The following is a 20,641-nucleotide window of genomic DNA, read 5'->3' on the forward strand; positions in this document are numbered from 1 at the left end:
GAGAGGCATTCTGACTCAGTAGAGGCGTTCTGACTCCAGAACCAGAGAGGCGTTCTGACTCCAGAACCGGAGAGGCATTCTGACTCCAGAACCGGAGAGGCGTTCTGACTCCAGAACCAGAGAGGCGTTCTGACTCCAGAACCAGAGAGGTGTTCTGACTCAGGAGGAGAGAGTGGACCTGGCAAGCTGCTACACATTCCCTGGTTTAGCAGAGAATAGACAGACGGACGGACAGACTTTAAATACAGGGCAGGACAGAGGTTGTAATATGTATGTATTGGGTTCTGCTGTGTTTAATCCTGACACAGACACACTGTACTTTATCACAGCTTTGATATTTAAAATATATTACTGGAAGTCCTAAAGAAAAAGATCAACATACATCGTTACCATCAAGGACAAAACCGCACAAATCAATGAAACACAATGACGTACCATAAACTGCGTGACTGATAGTCAATGTCATGCAGTCAATCCCTGTACCTACAGTATAAAATCCAGCTGTTCTTTACAACCTCAGGCAAACAGACCACAGCTTTGGTGTTTTTAGAATAACACACATTATTGGACTTGGACATTCTAAAGTTAAAGATAAAACTACTACTACCATCAAGGACAAAGCAGCCCAAAGCAGTGTCATGCAGTCAATCCCTGCACCTAAAGTTAGAATGTCCCAATCTGTGCTTTACACCCACAGAGCAAACAGGACATCAAGGTGATCTGAAGTCTAAACCCAACACTGAGGGAAGGCTGGTTTCCTCTAACAGGACATCAAGGTGATCTGAAGTCTAAACCCAACACTGAGGGAAGGCTGGTTTCCTCTAACAGGACATCAAGGTGATCTGAAGTCTAAACCCAACACTGAGGGAAAGCAGGTTTCCTCGAACAGATCGTGAAGCAGATTACATTAAGTAGCCCTTTCCTGCAGTCAGATGACCTAGGGGCCTCACGGGTGGACTGATACTAATATTTTCCATCATTTCATAATTCATTAAACATAATTATTTTCACGTAAAAAATACAGTGTTTCTATGTCAAATGGTTTTGTTGTAAAGTGGCAAGAAAGAGCATGTGTTCTGCATAAATTGGTCATGTAATTTGATCTGATCTTCATCTAAGTCTCAACAATAGACAAACACAGTGTGCTTAAACTAATAACACAAAATATTGTATTTTTCTTGTCTATATTGACTACATCGTTTAAACATTCACAGTGTAGGTTGGAAAAAGCATGTGAACCCCTAGGCTAATGACTTCTCCAAAAGCTAATTGGAGTCAGGAGTCAGCTAACCTGGAGTCCAATCAATGAGATGAGATTGGAGATGTTGGTTAGAGCTGCCTAGCCCGTTAAAAAACACTCACAAAATGTGAGTTTGCTATTCACGAGAAGCATTGCCTGATGTGAACCATGCCTCGAACAAAAGAGATCACAGAAGACCTAAGATTAAGAATTGTTGACTTGCATAAAGCTGGAAAGGGTTACAAACGTATCTCTAAAAGCCTTGATGTTCATCAGTCCACGGTAAGACACATTGTCTATACATGGAGAAAGTTCAGCACTGTAGCTACTCTCTCTAGGAGTGGCCGTCCTGCAAAGATGACTGCAAGAACACAGCGCAGAATGCTCAATGAGGTTAAGAAGAATCCTAGAGTGTCAGCTAAAGACTTACAACAATCTCTGGAACATGTTAACATCTCTGTTGACGAGACTACGATACGTAAAACACTAAACAAGAAAGGTGTTCATGGGAGGACAACACAGAAAAAGCCACTGCTGTCCAAAAAAACATGCACGTCTGAAGTTTGCTGCTTTGCTGCCTCAGGGTCTGGACAGCTTGCTATCATCGACGGAAAAATGAATTCCCAAGTTTATCATGACATTTTGCAGAAGAATGCAAGGCTATCTGTCCGCAAATGTTATTACCAATTTACGCAGAAATCTGGGTATTTCCGAAGGGTTTCAGATACTTTGTCTTGCCACTGTATTTCAGTCTCCTGTGAAGTACATAAAGTGTAATATTGGGATGCAAACTCCAAATTGAATACATTTCTACTCTATATCTGTCATGGTTCAGCTGTCTTTCTGTTCAGCCCATAACCATGTGAGGTGGATACTATACTGTAACCGGGCTACTATAGAGCCATCAGGAGCACAGACTAGAGCCAGGCTACTATAGAGCCATCAGGAGCACAGACTAGAGCCAGGCTACTATAGAGCCATCAGGAGCACAGACTAGAGCCAGGCTACTATAGAGCCATCAGGAGCACAGACTAGAGCCAGGCTACTATAGAGCCATCAGGAGCACAGACTAGAGCCAGGCTACTATAGAGCCATCAGGAGCACAGACTAGAGCCAGGCTACTATAGAGCCATCAGGAGCACAGACTAGAGCCAGGCTACTATAGAGCCATCAGGAGCACAGACTAGAGCCAGGCTACTATAGAGCCATCAGGAGCACAGACTAGAACCAGGCTACTATAGAGCCATCAGGAGCACAGACTAGAGCCAGGCTACTATAGAGCCATCAGGAGCACAGACTAGAGCCAGGCTACTATAGAGCCATCAGGAGCACAGACTAGAGCCAGGCTACTATAGAGCCATCAGGAGCACAGACTAGAGCCAGGCTACTATAGAGCCATCAGGAGCACAGACTAGAGCCAGGCTACTATAGAGCCATCAGGAGCACAGACTAGAGCCAGGCTACTATAGAGCCATCAGGAGCACAGACTAGAACCAGGCTACTATAGAGCCATCAGGAGCACAGACTAGAGCCAGGCTACTATAGAGCCATCAGGAGCACAGACTAGAGCCAGGCTACTATAGAGCCATCAGGAGCACAGACTAGAACCAGGCTACTATAGAGCCATCAGGAGCACAGACTAGAGCCAGGCTACTATAGAGCCATCAGGAGCACAGACTAGAGCCAGGCCAGGCTACTATAGAGCCATCAGGAGCACAGACTAGAGCCAGGCTACTATAGAGCCATCAGGAGCACAGACTAGAGCCAGGCTACTATAGAGCCATCAGGAGCACAGACTAGAACCAGGCTACTATAGAGCCATCAGGAGCACAGACTAGAGCCAGGCTACTATAGAGCCATCAGGAGCACAGACTAGAGCCAGGCTACTATAGAGCCATCAGGAGCACAGACTAGAGCCAGGCTACTATAGAGCCATCAGGAGCACAGACTAGAGCCAGGCTACTATAGAGCCATCAGGAGCACAGACTAGAACCAGGCTACTATAGAGCCATCAGGAGCACAGACTAGAGCCAGGCTACTATAGAGCCATCAGGAGCACAGACTAGAGCCAGGCTACTATAGAGCCATCAGGAGCACAGACTAGAGCCAGGCTACTATAGAGCCATCAGGAGCACAGACTAGAGCCAGGCTACTATAGAGCCATCAGGAGCACAGACTAGAACCAGGCTACTATAGAGCCATCAGGAGCACAGACTAGAGCCAGGCTACTATAGAGCCATCAGGAGCACAGACTAGAGCCAGGCTACTATAGAGCCATCAGGAGCACAGACTAGAACCAGGCTACTATAGAGCCATCAGGAGCACAGACTAGAACCAGGCTACTATAGAGCCATCAGTAGTACAGACTAGAACCAGGCTACTATAGAGCCATCAGGAGCACAGACTAAAACCAGGCTACTATAGAGCCATCAGGAGCACAGACTAGAACCAGGCTACTATAGAGCCATCAGGAGCACAGACTAGAACCAGGCTACTATAGAGCCATCAGGAGCACAGACTAGAGCCAGGCTACTATAGAGCAATCAGGAGCACAGACTAGAACCAGGCTTCTATAGAGCCATCAGGAGCACAGACTAGAGCCAGGCTACTATAGAGCCATCAGGAGCACAGACTAGAACCAGGCTACTATAGAGCCATCAGAGCACAGACTAGAACCAGGCTACTATAGAGCCATCAGGAGCACAGACTAGAACCAGGCTACTATAGAGCCATCAGGAGCACAGACTAGAGCCAGGCTACTATAGAGCCATCAGGAGCACAGACTAGAACCAGGCTACTATAGAGCCATCAGGAGCACAGACTAGAACCAGGCTACTATAGAGCCATCAGGAGGACAGACTAGAACCAGGCTACTATAGAGCCATCAGTAGTACAGACTAGAACCAGGCTACTATAGAGCCATCAGTAGTACAGACTAGAACCAGGCTACTATAGAGCCATCAGTAGTACAGACTAGAACCAGGCTACTATAGAGCCATCAGGAGCACAGACTAGAGCCAGGCTACTATAGAGCCATCAGGAGCACAGACTAGAGCCAGGCTACTATAGAGCCATCAGGAGCACAGACTAGAACCAGGCTACTATAGAGCCATCAGGAGCACAGACTAGAGCCAGGCTACTATAGAGCCATCAGGAGCACAGACTAAAAGCCAGGCTACTATAGAGCCATCAGGAGCACAGACTAGAGCCAGGCTACTATAGAGCCATCAGGAGCACAGACTAGAACCAGGCTACTATAGAGCCATCAGGAGCACAGACTAGAGCCAGGCTACTATAGAGCCATCAGGAGCACAGACTAGAACCAGGCTACTATAGAGCCATCAGGAGCACAGACTAGAACCAGGCTACTATAGAGCCATCAGGAGCACAGACTAGAACCAGGCTACTATAGAGCCATAAGGAGCACAGACTAGAACCAGGCTACTATAGAGCCATCAGGAGCACAGACTAGAACCAGGCTACTATAGAGCCATCAGGAGCACAGACTAGAACCAGGCTACTATAGAGCCATCAGTAGTACAGACTAGAACCAGGCTACTATAGAGCCATCAGTAGTACAGACTAGAACCAGGCTACTATAGAGCCATCAGTAGTACAGACTAGAACCAGGCTACTATAGAGCCATCAGTAGTACAGACTAGAGCCAGACTACTATAGAGCCATCAGTAGTACAGACTAGCACCAGGCTACTATAGAGCCATCAGTAGTACAGACTAGAACCAGGCTACTATAGAGCCATCAGTAGTACAGACTAGAACCAGGCTACTATAGAGCCATCAGTAGTACAGACTAGAACCAGGCTACTATAGAGCCATCAGTAGTACAGACTAGAGCCAGGCTACTATAGAGCCATCAGTAGTACAGACTAGAACCAGGCTACTATAGAGCCATCAGTAGTACAGACTAGAACCAGGCTACTATAGAGCCATCAGTAGTACAGACTAGAACCAGGCTACTATAGAGCCATCAGTAGTAGACTAGAACCAGGCTACTATAGAGCCATCAGTAGTACAGACTAGAACCAGGCTACTATAGAGCCATCAGTAGTACAGACTAGAACCAGGCTACTATAGAGCCATCAGTAGTACAGACTAGAACCAGGCTACTATAGAGCCATCAGTAGTACAGACTAGAACCAGGCTACTATAGAGCCATCAGTAGTACAGACTAGAACCAGGCTACTATAGAGCCATCAGTAGTACAGACTAGAACCAGGCTACTATAGAACCATCAGTAGTAGACTAGAACCAGGCTACTATTGAGCCATCAGTAGTAGACTAGAACAAGGCTACTATAGAGCCATCAGTAGTACAGACTAGAACCAGGCTACTATAGAGCCATCAGTAGTAGACTAGAACCAGGCTACTATAGAGCCATCAGTAGTACAGACTAGAACCAGGCTACTATAGATCCATCAGGAGCACAGACTAGAGCCAGGCTACTATAGAGCCATCAGGAGCACAGACTAGAGCCAGGCTACTATAGAGCCATCAGGAGCACAGACTAGAACCAGGCTACTATAGAGCCATCAGGAGCACAGACTAGAGCCAGGCTACTATAGAGCCATCAGGAGCACAGACTAGAGCCAGGCTACTATAGAGCCATCAGTAATACAGACTAGAACCAGGCTACTATAGAGCCATCAGGATCCAAGACTAGAACCAGGCTACTATAGAGCCATCAGTAGTAGACTAGAACAAGGCTACTATAGAGCCATCAGTAGTACAGACTAGAACCAGGCTACTATAGAGCCATCAGTAGCACAGACTAGAACCAGGCTACTATAGAGCCACCAGTAGTACAGACTACAACCAGGCTACTATAGAGCCATCAGGAGCACAGACTAGAACCAGGCTACTATAGAGCCATCAGTAGTACAGACTAGAACCAGGCTACTATAGAGCCATCAGTAGTACAGACTAGAACCAGGCTACTATAGAGCCGTCAGTAGTACAGACTAGAACCAGGCTACTATAGAGCCATCAGTAGTACAGACTAGAGCCAGGCTACTATAGAGCCATCAGTAGTACAGACTAGAACCAGGCTACTATAGAGCCATCAGTAGTACAGACTAGAACCAGGCTACTATAGAGCCATCAGTAGTACAGACTAGAACCAGGCTACTATAGAGCCATCAGTAGTACAGACTAGAACCAGGCTACTATAGAGCCATCAGTAGTAGACTAGAACCAGGCTACTATAGAGCCATCAGTAGTACAGACTAGAACCAGGCTACTATAGAGCCATCAGTAGTACAGACTAGAACCAGGCTACTATAGAGCCATCAGTAGTACAGACTAGAACCAGGCTACTATAGAGCCATCAGTAGTACAGACTAGAACCAGGTTACTATAGAACCATCAGTAGTAGACTAGAACCAGGCTACTATAGAGCCATCAGTAATACAGACTAGAACCAGGCTACTATAGAGCCATCAGGATCACAGACTAGAACCAGGCTACTATAGAGCCATCAGTAGTACAGACCAGAACCAGGCTACTATAAAGCCATCAGTAGTAGACTAGAACCAGGCTACTATAGAGCCATCAGTAGTACAGACTAGAACCAGGCTACTATAGAACCATCAGTAGTAGACTAGAACCAGGCTACTATAGAGCCATCAGTAATACAGACTAGAACCAGGCTACTATAGAGCCATCAGGATCCCAGACTAGAACCAGGCTACTATAGAGCCATCAGTAGTAGACTAGAACCAGGCTACTATAGAGCCATCAGTAGTACAGACTAGAACCAGGCTACTATAGAGCCATCAGTAGTAGACTAGAACCAGGCTACTATAGAGCCATCAGTCGTACAGACTAGAACCAGGCTACTATAGAGCCTTGCATCCCAATATTACACTAGTAGTCCAGGTGATCAAACTAACACCAGACTATATAACTGGTCAGTAGTCCAGGTGATCAAACTAACACCAGACTATATAACTGGTCAGTAGTACAGGTGATCAAACTAACACCAGACTATATAACTGGTCAGTAGTCGAGGTGATCAAACTAACACCAGACTATATAACTGGTCAGTAGTACAGGTGATCAAACTAACACCAGACTATATAACTGGTCAGTAGTCGAGGTGATCAAACTAACACCAGACTATATAACTGGTCAGTAGTCCACACACAGACACACACACACATTGTAATGTCATGGTACTGTGAATTTTATACTGATGTGGTATTAATGTAATAATGGAATAATGTATTAATGTATTAATGTAATAATGTAAAAATGGTAATAATGTAATAATGTAGTAATGTAATAATGTAATAATGGTAATAATGTAATAATGTATTAATGTAATAATGGTAATAATGGTAATAATGTATTAATGTATTAATGTAATAATGGTAATAATGTAATAATGTATTAATGTAATAATGTATTAATGTAATAATGTAATCATGTAATCATGTAATAATGTATTAATGTAATAATGTATTAATGTAATAATGTAACAATGTATTAATGTAGTAATGTAATAATGTATTAATGTAATAATGGTAATAATGTAATAATGGTAATAATGTATTAATGTATTAATGTAATACTATATTAATGTAATCATGTATTAATGCAATAATGTATTAATGTATTAATGCAAGAATGTATTAATGTAATAATGGTAATAATGTATTAATGTAATAATATATTAATGTAATAATGTATTAATGCAATAATGTATTGTATTGTTTTATTGATGAATTTCTAACCCTGTTTTGACCCCAGGAAGAGTATCTGCTGCCTTGTTGAGGTACAACTGTTCTAACTGTTTTGACCCCAGGAAGAGTAGCTGCTGCCTTGTTGAGGTATAACTGTTCTAACCCTGTTTTGACCCCAGGAAGATTAACTGCTGCCTTGTTGAGGTATAACTGTTCTAACCCTGTTTTGACCCCAGGAAGAGTAGCTGCTGCCTTGTTGAGGTATAACTGTTCTAACCCTGGTTGTGCCCCAGGAAGAGTAGCTGCTGCCTTGTTGAGGTATAACTGTTCTAACCCTGTTTGTACACCAGGAAGAGTAGCTGCTGCCTTGTTGAGGTATAACTGTTCTAACCCTGTTTTGACCCCAGGAAGAGTATCTGCTGCCTTGTTGAGGTACAACTGTTCTAACTGTTTTGACCCCAGGAAGAGTAGCTGCTGCCTTGTTGAGGTATAACTGTTCTAACCCTGTTTGTACCCCAGGAAGAGTAGCTGCTGCCTTGTTGAGGTATAACTGTTCTAACCCTGTTTTGACCCCAGGAAGATTAACTGCTGCCTTGTTGAGGTATAACTGTTCTAATCCTGGTTGTCCCCCCGGAAGAGTAGCTGCTGCCTTGTTGAGGTATAACTGTTCTAATCCTGGTTGTCCCCCAGGAAGAGTAGCTGCTGCCTTGTTGAGGTATAACTGTTCTAATCCTGGTTGTCCCCTAGGAAGAGTAGCTGCTGCCTTGTTGAGGTATAACTGTTCTAACCCTGTTTTGACCCCAGGAAGAGTATCTGCTGCCTTGTTGAGGTATAACTGTTCTAATCCTGGTTGTCCCCCAGGAAGAGTAGCTGCTGCCTTGTTGAGGTATAACTGTTCTAACCCTGTTTTGACCCCAGGAAGAGTAGCTGCTGCCTTGTTGAGGTATAACTGTTCTAATCCTGGTTGTCCCCCAGGAAGAGTAGCTGCTGCCTTGTTGAGGTATAACTGTTCTAACTGTTTTGATCCCAGGAAGAGTAGCTTCTGCCTTGTTGAGGTATAACTGTTCTAACCCTGTTTTGATCCCAGGAAGAGTAGCTGCTGCCTTGTTGAGGTATAACTGTTCTAACTGTTTTGATCCCAGGAAGAGTAGCTTCTGCCTTGTTGAGGTATAACTGTCTAACCCTGTTTTGATCCCAGGAAGAGTAGCTGCTGCCTTGTTGAGGTATAACTGTTCTAACCCTGTTTTGACCCCAGGAAGAGTGGCTGCTGCCTTGTTGAGGTATAACTGTTCTAACCCTGTTTTGACCCCAGGAAGAGTAGCTGCTGCCTTGTCCACCTGACAGGTGTGGAATATCAAGAAGCTGATTAAACATGGTCATTACATAGGTGCACCTTGTGCTTCGGACAATAAAATGCCACTCTAAAATGTGCAGTTTTGTCACACAACACAATACAACAGATGTCTGAAGTTTTGAGGGAGTGTGCAATTGGCATGCTACATGCAAGAATGTCCACCAGAGCTGTTGCCAGAGAATGTAATGTTCATTTCTCTACCATAAGCCTCCTCCAACATAAGTTTAGAGAATTTGTCAGTGCGTCCAACCACAGACCACATGTAACCACTCCAGCCCAGGACCTCCACATCCGGCTTCTTCACCTGTGGGATCGTCTGAGACCAGCCACCAAGACAGCTGATGAAACTTAGGAGTATTTCTGTCTGCGATAAAACCCTTTTCTGGGGAAAAACTAATTCTAATTGGATAGACCTGGCTCCCAAGTGGGTGGGCCTATTCCTTCCCAGGACCAGTCACGTGAGATCCATAGATTAGGACCAAATTGATTTACTTAAATTGACTGATTTACTCATTTGAACTGTAACTCAATAAAATCGTTAAAATTGTTGCATATTGCGTTTATAATTTTGTTCAATACCTGTCAACACCTCACCGTGCGAGGAAATGGCACTGAGCCTTTAAAAAAATGAAATAATGAGTTGGAAAACTTTGGGTGCGTTCTTACACCATTACCCAATACAGAATCCGTTCACCATTCCTCCAAACAGAATCCGTTCACCATTCTTCCATACAGAATCCGTTCACCATTCCTCGAAACAGAATCCATTCACCATTCCTCCAAACAGAATCTGTTCACCATTCCTCCATACAGAATCCATTCACCATTCTTCCATACAGAATCCATTCACCATTCCTCCAAACAGAATCCATTCACCATTCCTCCATACAGAATCCAATCACCATTCCTCCATACAGAATCCATTCACCATTCCTCCATTCAGAATCCATTCACCATTCCTCCAAACAGAATCCATTCACCATTCCTCCATACAGAATCCATTCACCATTCCTCCATACAGAATCCATTCACCATTCCTCCATTCAGAATCCATTCACCATTCCTCCATACAGAATCCGTGGGGTTATTTTCTGCTCACGCGTTCTCATTTGGACTCATGTCATCTGATCAAAGCACCGGATCCAATCCAAGTGCCAGTGAGTTTATCAAACTCCAGGCATTTACATTAGTTGGATGAAAATAGAGCTCCTTGGCAACGCACAGCAGTGGTGGGTTTGGCGTCAAAATGAAAAATGCATGAGCAGAAAATAGCCCCATCCCTACTGTAAAATATGCTGGTGGACCTTTGATGTTATGGGGCTATTCTACTTCCAGGGGTCCTTGTTAAGGTCAACGGCATCATGAACTTTTCCCAGTACCAGGATATTTTTTTAGCCATAAAACCAGTTGTCTCCAAGACTTGAACCCCATTAAAAACCTGTGGTTTGAATTGAATAAGGAAGTCCATAAGCACAGGTGAAGGATGTCAGGGGATCTAGAAAAATTCTGTTATCAAATGGAGGAATGGTTTAGGATCCTACCCTACCCTACTCAACAAATTGGATGCATTCTATCACAGTGCAATCCATTTTGTCACCAAAGCCCCATATACTACCCACCATTGCGACCTGTACGCTCTCGTTGGCTGGCCCTCGCTTCATACTCATCGCCAAACCCACTGGCTCCATGTCATCTACAAGACCCTGCTAGGTAAAGCCCCCCCTTATCTCAGCTCGCTGGTCACCATAGCATCACCCACCTGTAGCACGCACTCCAGCAGGTATATCTCTCTGGTCACCCCCAAAACCAATTCTTTCTTTGGCCGCCTCTCCTTCCAGTTCTCTGCTGCCAATGACTGGAACAAACTACAAAAATCTCTGAAACTGGAAACATTTTTCTCCCTTACTAGCTTTAAGCACCAACTGTCAGAGCAGCTCACAGATTACTGCACCTGTACATAGCCCACCTATAATTTAGCCCAAACAACTACCTCTTTCCCTACTGTATTTATTTTATTTATTTTGCTCCTTTGCACCCCATTATTTTTATTTCTACCTTGCACATTCTTCCACTGCAAATCTACCATTCCAGTGTTTTACTTGCTATATTGTATTTACTTTGCCACCATGGCCTTTTTTTTGCCTTTACCTCCCTTATCTCACCTCATTTGCTCACATCGTATATAGACTTGTTTATACTGTATTATTGACTGTATGTTTGTTTTACTCGTTGTATGTGTCGAACTGCTTTGCTTTATCTTGGCCAGGTCACAATTGTAAATGAGAACTTGTTCTCAACTTGCCTACCTGGTTAAATAAAGGTGAAATAAAAAATAAAAAATCCCTCCCAATGCGTTCTCCACATTCATAAAACATTTGACAAAAAAGGCAATTAACCTCGAAAAGTGAGGTATTGAAAACAAGGGTGTCAATAATGTTTTCACCCTACCCGTTTGAGATAATTAAATCTCTTTCTCTGAGCAATTGTATTAGTATAAAATGATAACATTTCCAAATGTTTTTGGAGCGTACAATATAGCTCAATATTTGAATGATTTATTTTATACAGTCATTTTTGCTAATCTATATATCTATATCTAATCTATAATGGTGTTAATAATTTCGGACCACGCTGTATATCTGATGATTCATTATATACAATGTGATTTATAAGGGATACAAGAACATTTCGACTTGCTATCGTTATTATATCGTGTTCTATAAACAAAAACAACAACGATGCATTTGAAAAATAAAATGTTTTCATTTTCTTTACAATTTTAGTTGGGTTTAAACCCTAAAAAAACACAACATTGTAGGAAGCAATACTGTGGCTGGATATTTATTGAATACATTGTATCACGATTAAAACATCAGGATTAGCAGATCGCCTGGAGATTGGAACATTCATTATTTAACAATTAATACATTAAAATCGACAACACTTATCCAAACAGACAAGGTTGAGAAATGAATTTCCTTCTGTGGAAATGGATACAGCCTAGTGGAAATATCGATATGTATTGTGTTCTACATAGGCTACACAGTCCGAAAAGTTTTTAATCACTACACTCAAACTCAGCCATCCAAATTCATCATCTGTGTCTATACTTTTAATTTTCGCACCATAAGTAGACATGAATTCGAATAGGATAAACCTTACCTTCAATATCTTCAAAAGTTAAACGGGCATTTTTGAGTGGTCGTGATCCATGGCCTCAACTTTGTCGAGTTTTACCTTCCCAACCGTAGATAGTCTTCTCCTGGATAAACGGAGCTGTGACACGGTGCCATCTGCGCTCCAGAGCGGATCCCATTGGAGGAACGGGGCGTCAATAAGGAAGAGGCCGAGACGGTACTTCCTGTGTAAAGGGGGGCAGGACCCCGGTGTGTGTGTGTTTATAAAGAGATTAGGGGGGGCAGAACCTGGAACAGATTTAACTCTTTAATGTGGCATGAGAAAGACACGGGTCACCTGTTTTATAATTAGCTCAGCAGCCATGGGTAGTAGAAGGCCCACAGTCTATCAGCTGTAAAGAGGGAGGCCTCTAGAGTAGTTTACAATAGATTACAATGCAATATAGTATAACAGAATACAGTATAATAAGGCCTCCAAAATGGCATGGCAGTCTAAGTCATTGCATAGGCTACACAGTCCGCAGTGCTCGAAATTAATTAATAACAAAAATAATCACTTTGTTTAAAAAGTAACGATATTTTGGAGATTTTGTTTTCAAATTAGTGAGCGAGAAAAAGGCAATATTTGAACATGTGGTGAGACATTCTCACTAATTTGTAAATAAAGCCAGTTTGTTATTTAGAATGATTTATTTCTGGAGAAACCTAACTTGATTATTTAGCCGACATCACATGTTTATGTTCAGTCAACACATATATCTAAAGAATATCATGGAATATAATTGAACATCTTTGTTTCTCCATGCTTGTCTCAGAGCAGCGCGAAACGGTGCTGAAATAGACGTCCACAGCGGGAAGGCTATAAATATAACGATATTTTGGAGATTATTTCGTTTTTTTTTTAAATGACAGTGAGAGAATATAATCTGAATAAAGGCCAAAATAATATTTATAATGGCTAAAATCTAGCCCTGCTAATAGCCATGATGACACTGTACAACGTGACCATGTGTGTTTGTAAGAGTATTTTCCAGTAAGAAACCATTTGTTTGCCTTCATTAGACAACTTTTCATTAGACAGTTGTTTTTAAATTGTACCTTTATTTAACTCGGCAAGTCAGGTAAGAACAAATTCTTATTTACAATGAAGGCCTACCACGCTGGGCCAAATTGTACGCCACCCTATGGCTCTCCCAATCACGGTCGGATGTGATACAGCCTGTATTCGAACCAGGGACTGTAGTAATGCCTCTTGCACTGAGATGCAGTGCCTTAGAAAGGTCAAAACAAATGATTTGTTGCAAGTTGTGGAGTTTTTTTTCTTCACACCTAGCTCTGCTATTAGACAATTCTTTAGTAAAGGTTGAATAGTATATTGTTCAGCTGATAGCCCATCCTAGACACGTTTGCAGAATTCACAGCATGCTACAGTATGCTTGTGAAAAACTAAATTCCTCCAGCTGTTGACACAGAATATCTAAGGGGCTTTTATATAATTATAATGCGGGGTTAATAGTAATAACAATAATACTCTTTCCCCATCCACTTGTTAAATATCCATATCGTTCCTCACCCTCTTCCACACGTCATTCTCCGCCTGAGTGGCTCGCTTGTGGGGGTGCTGGAAGGATATGGCAGCACTTTCGGTTGTGCATCAAGTATTCAGTATAGCAAGATTGTATGAAGGTCTGGTTATTCAAATAGTAATATGCTCTAAACCGCTCTGGTGGCAAACAAACTTTGCTGCCCTGTTTTCAATCATCCACATGGTTGGGAGAACCTATTTAAGTAGGTAAATACATTTCGAAAATGTTTTAAAAAAAGTATTATTAGCTATAATAACTAGCTACAGAGCATTTTAACTCAAATGAGCTGCTAATGTTGCTATCTATTTCAGATAGCTAGCTAAGTTAATTATATTTTTCCAGCTACCTAACTTCATTTTAGCTAGCTATCTTGATATATTTAACACTGTAAAATATGATGTGTATGTAGCTAGCTAACAGCCATGGAGGAGGATGAAAGGATAGCAGCCCCAGCTGTCAAAGTGAGAGAGTAGGCTATTCTGGATAGAGCAGGTACTTTGTGTAGTTCCAGTCCTTAGACGTGAGGACAGAGAACATCATATTCAGTGCTGTCTAATTTGAGTATAATGAAGTCTGTTTCTTGTGAGATTTTCTGTTAGCTAGTCAGCTAACTTGCTAAATAGCGAATTTCATGAATTAACTTCATGACAAAAAATATGCACAATCGTTTGTGTCTACCGTAACTAACATATTGCTCTCAATTGTAATTGTTTTGCTTGACTCGTTATGATGTTGTAATTACTTACATTTGTTTCCACCGTAATGATTTGTCAGACATCTTTGCTGAAGAAAGTCACCAGGGATGGGAGGCCCGCATCACATCCGTCATTGGAATCACTCTATATGATTGGTCATATAAAAACCTTGGGACCCAAATGCATAATGAGTGCTCTAACTCCCCCTTGTGGTGGTCTGGAGCAATGAAGCAGTGAAGCTGGGTACCTCTAAGTCCCTCGGAGTAAGCTAGCAACTTTTAAAGGAGGAACCACTGTACCCGGAGCCGCGTAGGAGTCTTGGGCGAGACCCAAGCGCTTGATGTTGGAGACCGAGGTGGGAAGACCCGGTTCACCGTCAACCCCCGATTCCCTTCGGACGTGGCCGAAGCACCTGCCCACAGGTGCGCCATATGGCCGTGCCTAACAGTCGGGCACAGCCCAGGCGACATGAAATGGGCTGATAGGTGGAGGCAATACTTAACGGATCTGACTTGCCGACTTCCCTTACATACCTTAAGGGAACATTTCGGCATTTGCCGTATGGTTAGTGAGAAAGTGCACATTGCAAATGTACGGTCCCTTACTAGACGTCCGAAAACGTTTTTAAAATTCGCGGACGGCGTCGGGCCGAGCGGCAGGGCCGGACCTACCAGGAAGTCATCAAATGAACTTTGTCGGACATTCGGTTTCCGTTTCACAAAAATAATAAGATTTTGGTCATTTTTCCACTGTCCCAGAATATCCCACAGGGGGGCATAAGCAATCATATTGCTATCGGACAAAACATCACGATTCACGACGGGGCCTTATCTCGAAAACGGAAAATATTTCGAAGCCGAAACTCGGTGAGCGTAGGTTTGGCATAATGGGCAGTTGGCCCCGAACAAGATGGCGTCCAGGCCTCAACGGTTTTTGAGTTATGGCCATTTATCTGGGATTAAAGGTCCAAAATGAAAATAGAGAAATTATTTTTCCACTTCATGTCAAAGTCAAGGAGCCTCCGGTGTCAATAAAAAAGAACCAGCCATTTATCTATCGTCATTTTAAGAGAAATCGTACAATGACAGATTGGTGATGTTCACGGATAGGTGTTTTTTTTTTTTTTCAACGGTTACAGATCCAGTTGCAGGGTGTTCTTACGAATCTTTTTAAAGTGTGCTGCGGAGCTCTGCGAGATTTCTGTGATTTTCTATGATTTTCTGAAATAACACACACTCACTAAACCCTCTGTAAATAACTCAGTTCTTAACGTAAAGACTTAAAACTCAGGATTCTGTAAAGGCATACCCCAATCAGGATATGGGTTTATTTATAGCTTCCTGTGCCAACCGGAAGTGCCTTAAATGATGTCATAGTGGCAGTTTCCAAGGGTTAAAAAGGTCAGATCTTTTCAAAACTTCATATGTGTGATTAGGCAATCCCCATAAACTGTAAGTCAGTCATTTCTCCCAACAGATGTCAAAGAGCAAGGATGGAGTGACAAAGTGCGGTGCTTAAAGACACAGAGAGCAGGCAATGGCATTACCATAATCCCTAGGCCGTGCCGAGTTCAACGAGATATCCCGCTTGACCGTAGCTCGCTTGCATTTTACAACCATATTTTTATTTTTGGGTTACCAGGTGCCTATTTTAAACAGTCCATAAAGCACTCAGGGCGGCCCCCATGGATAGAGGGTCGTAGTAGGGTACTCCCATAGCGGGCATGGACAATAGGAGTCCCGGTAAATGCATTTACAACCATATTTTTATTTTTGGGTTACCAGTTGCACAACAATGCACGTGCATTTGCAATATGATTCTATAGTGAAAAAACACCACCAAATGGACATGATGAAATCAACACAACGAGTGATGGAAAGGAACAACTATCACTGCTCGGCCATCCTGTGTTCATCAGGCCAGTCAATTTTGCATTTTTGAGCATGTCAAATTTCATATGGTAAATGCCCATTGAACCATATTGCAAATGCACGTGCACTTGCAATATGATTGTATGTGAAAAGACATCACAAAATGGACAGGATGAAGTCAACACAACGAGCGATGGAAAGGAGCAACTATCACTGCCAGGCCATCCCGAGTTCATCTGGCCAGTCAATTTTGCATTTCTGCATGATTTTTGAGCATGTCAAATTTCATATGGTAAATGCCCATTGAACCATATTGCAAATGCACGTGCACTTGCAATATGATTGTATGTGAAAAGACATCACAAAATGGACAGGATGAAGTCAACACAACGAGCGATGGAAAGGAGCAACTATCACTGCCAGGCCATCCCGAGTTCATCTGGCCAGTCAATTTTGCATTTCTGCATGATTTTTGAGCATGTCAAATTTCATATGGTAAATGCCCATTGAACCATATTGCAAATGCACGTGCACTTGCAATATGATTGTATGTGAAAAGACATCACAAAATGGACAGGATGAAGTCAACACAACGAGCGATGGAAAGGAGCAACTATCACTGCCAGGCCATCCCGAGTTCATCTGGCCAGTCAATTTTGCATTTCTGCATGATTTTTGAGCATGTCAAATTTCATATGGTAAATGCCCATTGAACCATATTGCAAATGCACGTGCACTTGCAATATGATTGTATGTGAAAAGACATCACAAAATGGACAGGATGAAGTCAACACAACGAGCGATGGAAAGGAGCAACTATCACTGCCAGGCCATCCCGAGTTCATCTGGCCAGTCAATTTTGCATTTCTGCATGATTTTTGAGCATGTCAAATTTCATATGGTAAATGCCCATTGAACCATATTGCAAATGCACGTGCACTTGCAATATGATTGTATGTGAAAAGACATCACCAAATGGACATGATGAAATCAACACAACGAGTGATGGAAAGGAACAACTATCACTGCCAGGGCCATCCTGTGTTCCCATAGCGGGCATTAATATCAGAATGACCGGTAAATGCATTTTGGAGCATATTTTAATTTTTGGGTTACCGGGTGCACAACAATCAGTATCCATCGTAATATTTTAAACAGTCCACAAAGCACTCAGGACGGCCCTGACAGAGAGAGGGCCGTAGTAGGGTGCTTCCATATCGGGCATTAATATGAGAATGACCCTTAAATGCATTTAGGACCATATTTTAATTTTTGGGTTCCCAGGTGCACCCACTTTATTTTGGGTTCCCAGGTGCACACTTTATTTTGGGTTCCCAGATCACCAGGTCTATTTTGGGTCACAGGTGCACGCGGTTCCTAACAGCGCAGCTATCTGCTTTATAGCCCGAGGGAGGGTGCTTAAGTGTGGGTGCCCTGGTTCACCTGGTGTGCGAGGTTGTGGATGTGGGGGGGGTCCCATGCTGGAATCATCCCCGGAAATAGAGGAGTGTTACCTGGGTGGTGAGTAAGGGCCTACAAGCCTGGAGGTCCATATTTTAATTTTTGGGTTACCAGTTGCACGTTTTCAATCACCAGTTGCACAACAATCAGTATCCATCGTGATATTTTAAACAGTCCATAAAGCACTAAATGACGGCCCCCACGGAAAGAGGGCCGTAGTAGGGTGCTTCCATAGCGGGCATTAATATGAGAATGACCCTTAAATGCATTTTGGAGCATATTTTAATTTTTGGGTTACCAGTTGCACATGTTCAATCACCTCAACAGGTGCACAGCAATGAGTATCCATCAGAACATGTTAAAGTGTCCATACATCACTCAGGACGGCCCCTATGGAAAGATCACCTCCTATATCGGGCATTAAAATCAGAATGACCGGTAAATGCATGTAGGACCATGTTTTATTTTTTGGGTTACCAGTTGCACAACAATGCTTGTGCATTTGCAATATGATTCTATAGTGAAAAAACATCACCAAATGGACATGATGAAATCAACACAACGGGTGATGGAAAGGAACAACTATCACTGCTCGGCCATCCTGTGTTCATCAGGCCAGTCAATTTTGCATTTTTTGAGCATGTCAAATTTCATATGGTAAATGCCCAAGGGTTAGAAAAGTCACATCTCTCCAAAACTTCATATGTGTGACTAGGTAACCCTCCTAAACTGTAAATCAGTCATTTCCCCCAGGAGATGTCAAAGAAAAGCTCTCATACACACACACAGCAAGGATGGAGTGAAAAACTGCGTTGCTGAAAGACACAGAGAGCAGGCAATGGCATTACCATAATCCCTAGGCTGTGCCGAGTTCAACGAGATATCCCGCTTGACCGTAGCTCGCTCGGTCTGGGCGCAGCGACCATTTGAAAAGTAGGCCCAATATGAAGCCTGCCCCACAACGTCATTTGCTTTTGGGTGACAGCGGCAGAACCGTTAGGTTTAGAAGGAAAATTCAACCACAGGAATGTTCCTAAGGTCCTTCCGATCCGTGCAAGCCTAACCTTGACCGTGTGGCATTAACCCTTGACAGTTAAAAGAAGGTGTTTACATCAAACAGTTTGCATTGACTTCTCTCCCCATAGGAATACATTGCCTGCACCCCTAAATTCAACCTGGAGTCTATATGGGTTATGAATGCCGTATGAACCTGTCTTCGGTAACAGTCCATCAGGCCACTATGAGGTCTACCTGTGTTGATTCTAAGCTTCCTAGACCAACCGGAAGTGGTTCAAATCCCCCTAAAAGTGTATATCCATACCCTGCCTGCAGTTTGATAGACATAGTGCATTCAACCCTGTGTAAATCAGTCAATTCTTAACGTAAAGACTTAAAACTCAGGATTCTGTAACAGCATACCCCAATGAGGATATGTGTTGACTTATAGCTTCCTGTGCCAACCGGAAGTGTCATAATTGGTGTCTCAGGGGCTGTTTCGAGGGGTTAAAAAGTCAGATCTTTCCAAAACTTCATATATGTGATTAGGCAACCCCCATGAACTGTAAATCAGTCATTTTTCCCATAAAATTTCAAAGGAAAAATAAATCACACTAAAACACAACTTGGAAGGAGGGACGTATTGGGGTGCGTAGAGACAGACAGTGACTGCAATAGTTAGCTTTGTTCGAGCTAAAAAAGAACCGTCAGACCTAGAGTTCCGAAACTTTAGAAACCTGTTCTAGACCTCAGGTCGATAGTGCGTGGTGAGTTAGGTGGCTCTAGAAGGTTCTCGGACCGAGAAACAGCCTCGTACATTTGCAATGATTTCAATTCATTTTGACCATTACGAAAATGACGACATTTAGAAAAGTCTCAGAGACGCAAGGCTAGGTGCATTGAAACCGGCTCGGCCCATAGAGACAGACCCCAACGTTTCTGTCCGATAGCTCATTCAAGGACCCCGTAGCAAGGCATGGAAAAAAGTGGATTTTCAGCACCAATTAGGGTTTTACTCGGGCACCGAAGGACCTATCGAGCCGAAACTCGGGATTCGGGGTCGCCTCACATAGGCCTTCACATAATGTCCGACCTGGACCCGCAGCTAGAACGTAACTATGTGTTTTACGTTTTTATTATGTTTTAAACCGAAGGCGCTGTGAATTATGGGACTGCTCTGACATATGTGATAGTTGGCTTCTAAATGAGTAGGAAAAAGTGGGTTTGGTGTTAATTGATATCAGTTTGGTGTCATAATGACATCTAATTGACTGATGGACACTGACTTGCTAGTTGACTTTTGTACATTTGCAATGTGTTTAAACGGAGAGGGACCATCACCAAAATGGCATTCTGAAATCAACACAAAAAATGGCATCACCATAGTCTCCAGACTGTGCCGAGTTCAACGAGATGCCCCGCTTGACCGTAGCTCGTTCTGAGTGCAGCGACCTTGAAAAAAAGAAGGCCCAAAATGAAGCCTGCCCCACAATGTCATTTGATTTTGGGTGGCAGTGAGAGAACCGTTAGGGTGAGAAGCACAATTCGACCTCAGGTACGTTCCTAAGGTCCTCCCGATCCGTGCAAGCCTAACCTTGACC

At 43.0% G+C, this 20,641-nt stretch overlaps 1 protein-coding gene across 2 annotated transcripts in view; it reads right to left on the reverse strand.

Annotated features, from left to right (window-relative positions):
- Positions 1-12,578, reverse strand: part of LOC121840225 (interleukin-11 receptor subunit alpha-like) — a 62,402-nt gene extending 49,824 nt beyond the window's left edge. The window contains exon 1 of one of the 2 annotated variants that reach the window (XM_042302795.1): positions 12,457-12,578. The gene's annotated coding sequence lies outside the window, so the exon portion shown is untranslated. The remainder of the gene's footprint in view (positions 1-12,456) is intronic. The other variant, XM_042302793.1, reaches the window with a different exon arrangement.
- Positions 12,579-20,641: the final 8,063 nt, after the last annotated feature.

Source organism: Oncorhynchus tshawytscha, linkage group LG20, assembly GCF_018296145.1.
Source record: "Oncorhynchus tshawytscha isolate Ot180627B linkage group LG20, Otsh_v2.0, whole genome shotgun sequence".
NCBI lineage: Eukaryota > Metazoa > Chordata > Actinopteri > Salmoniformes > Salmonidae > Oncorhynchus > Oncorhynchus tshawytscha.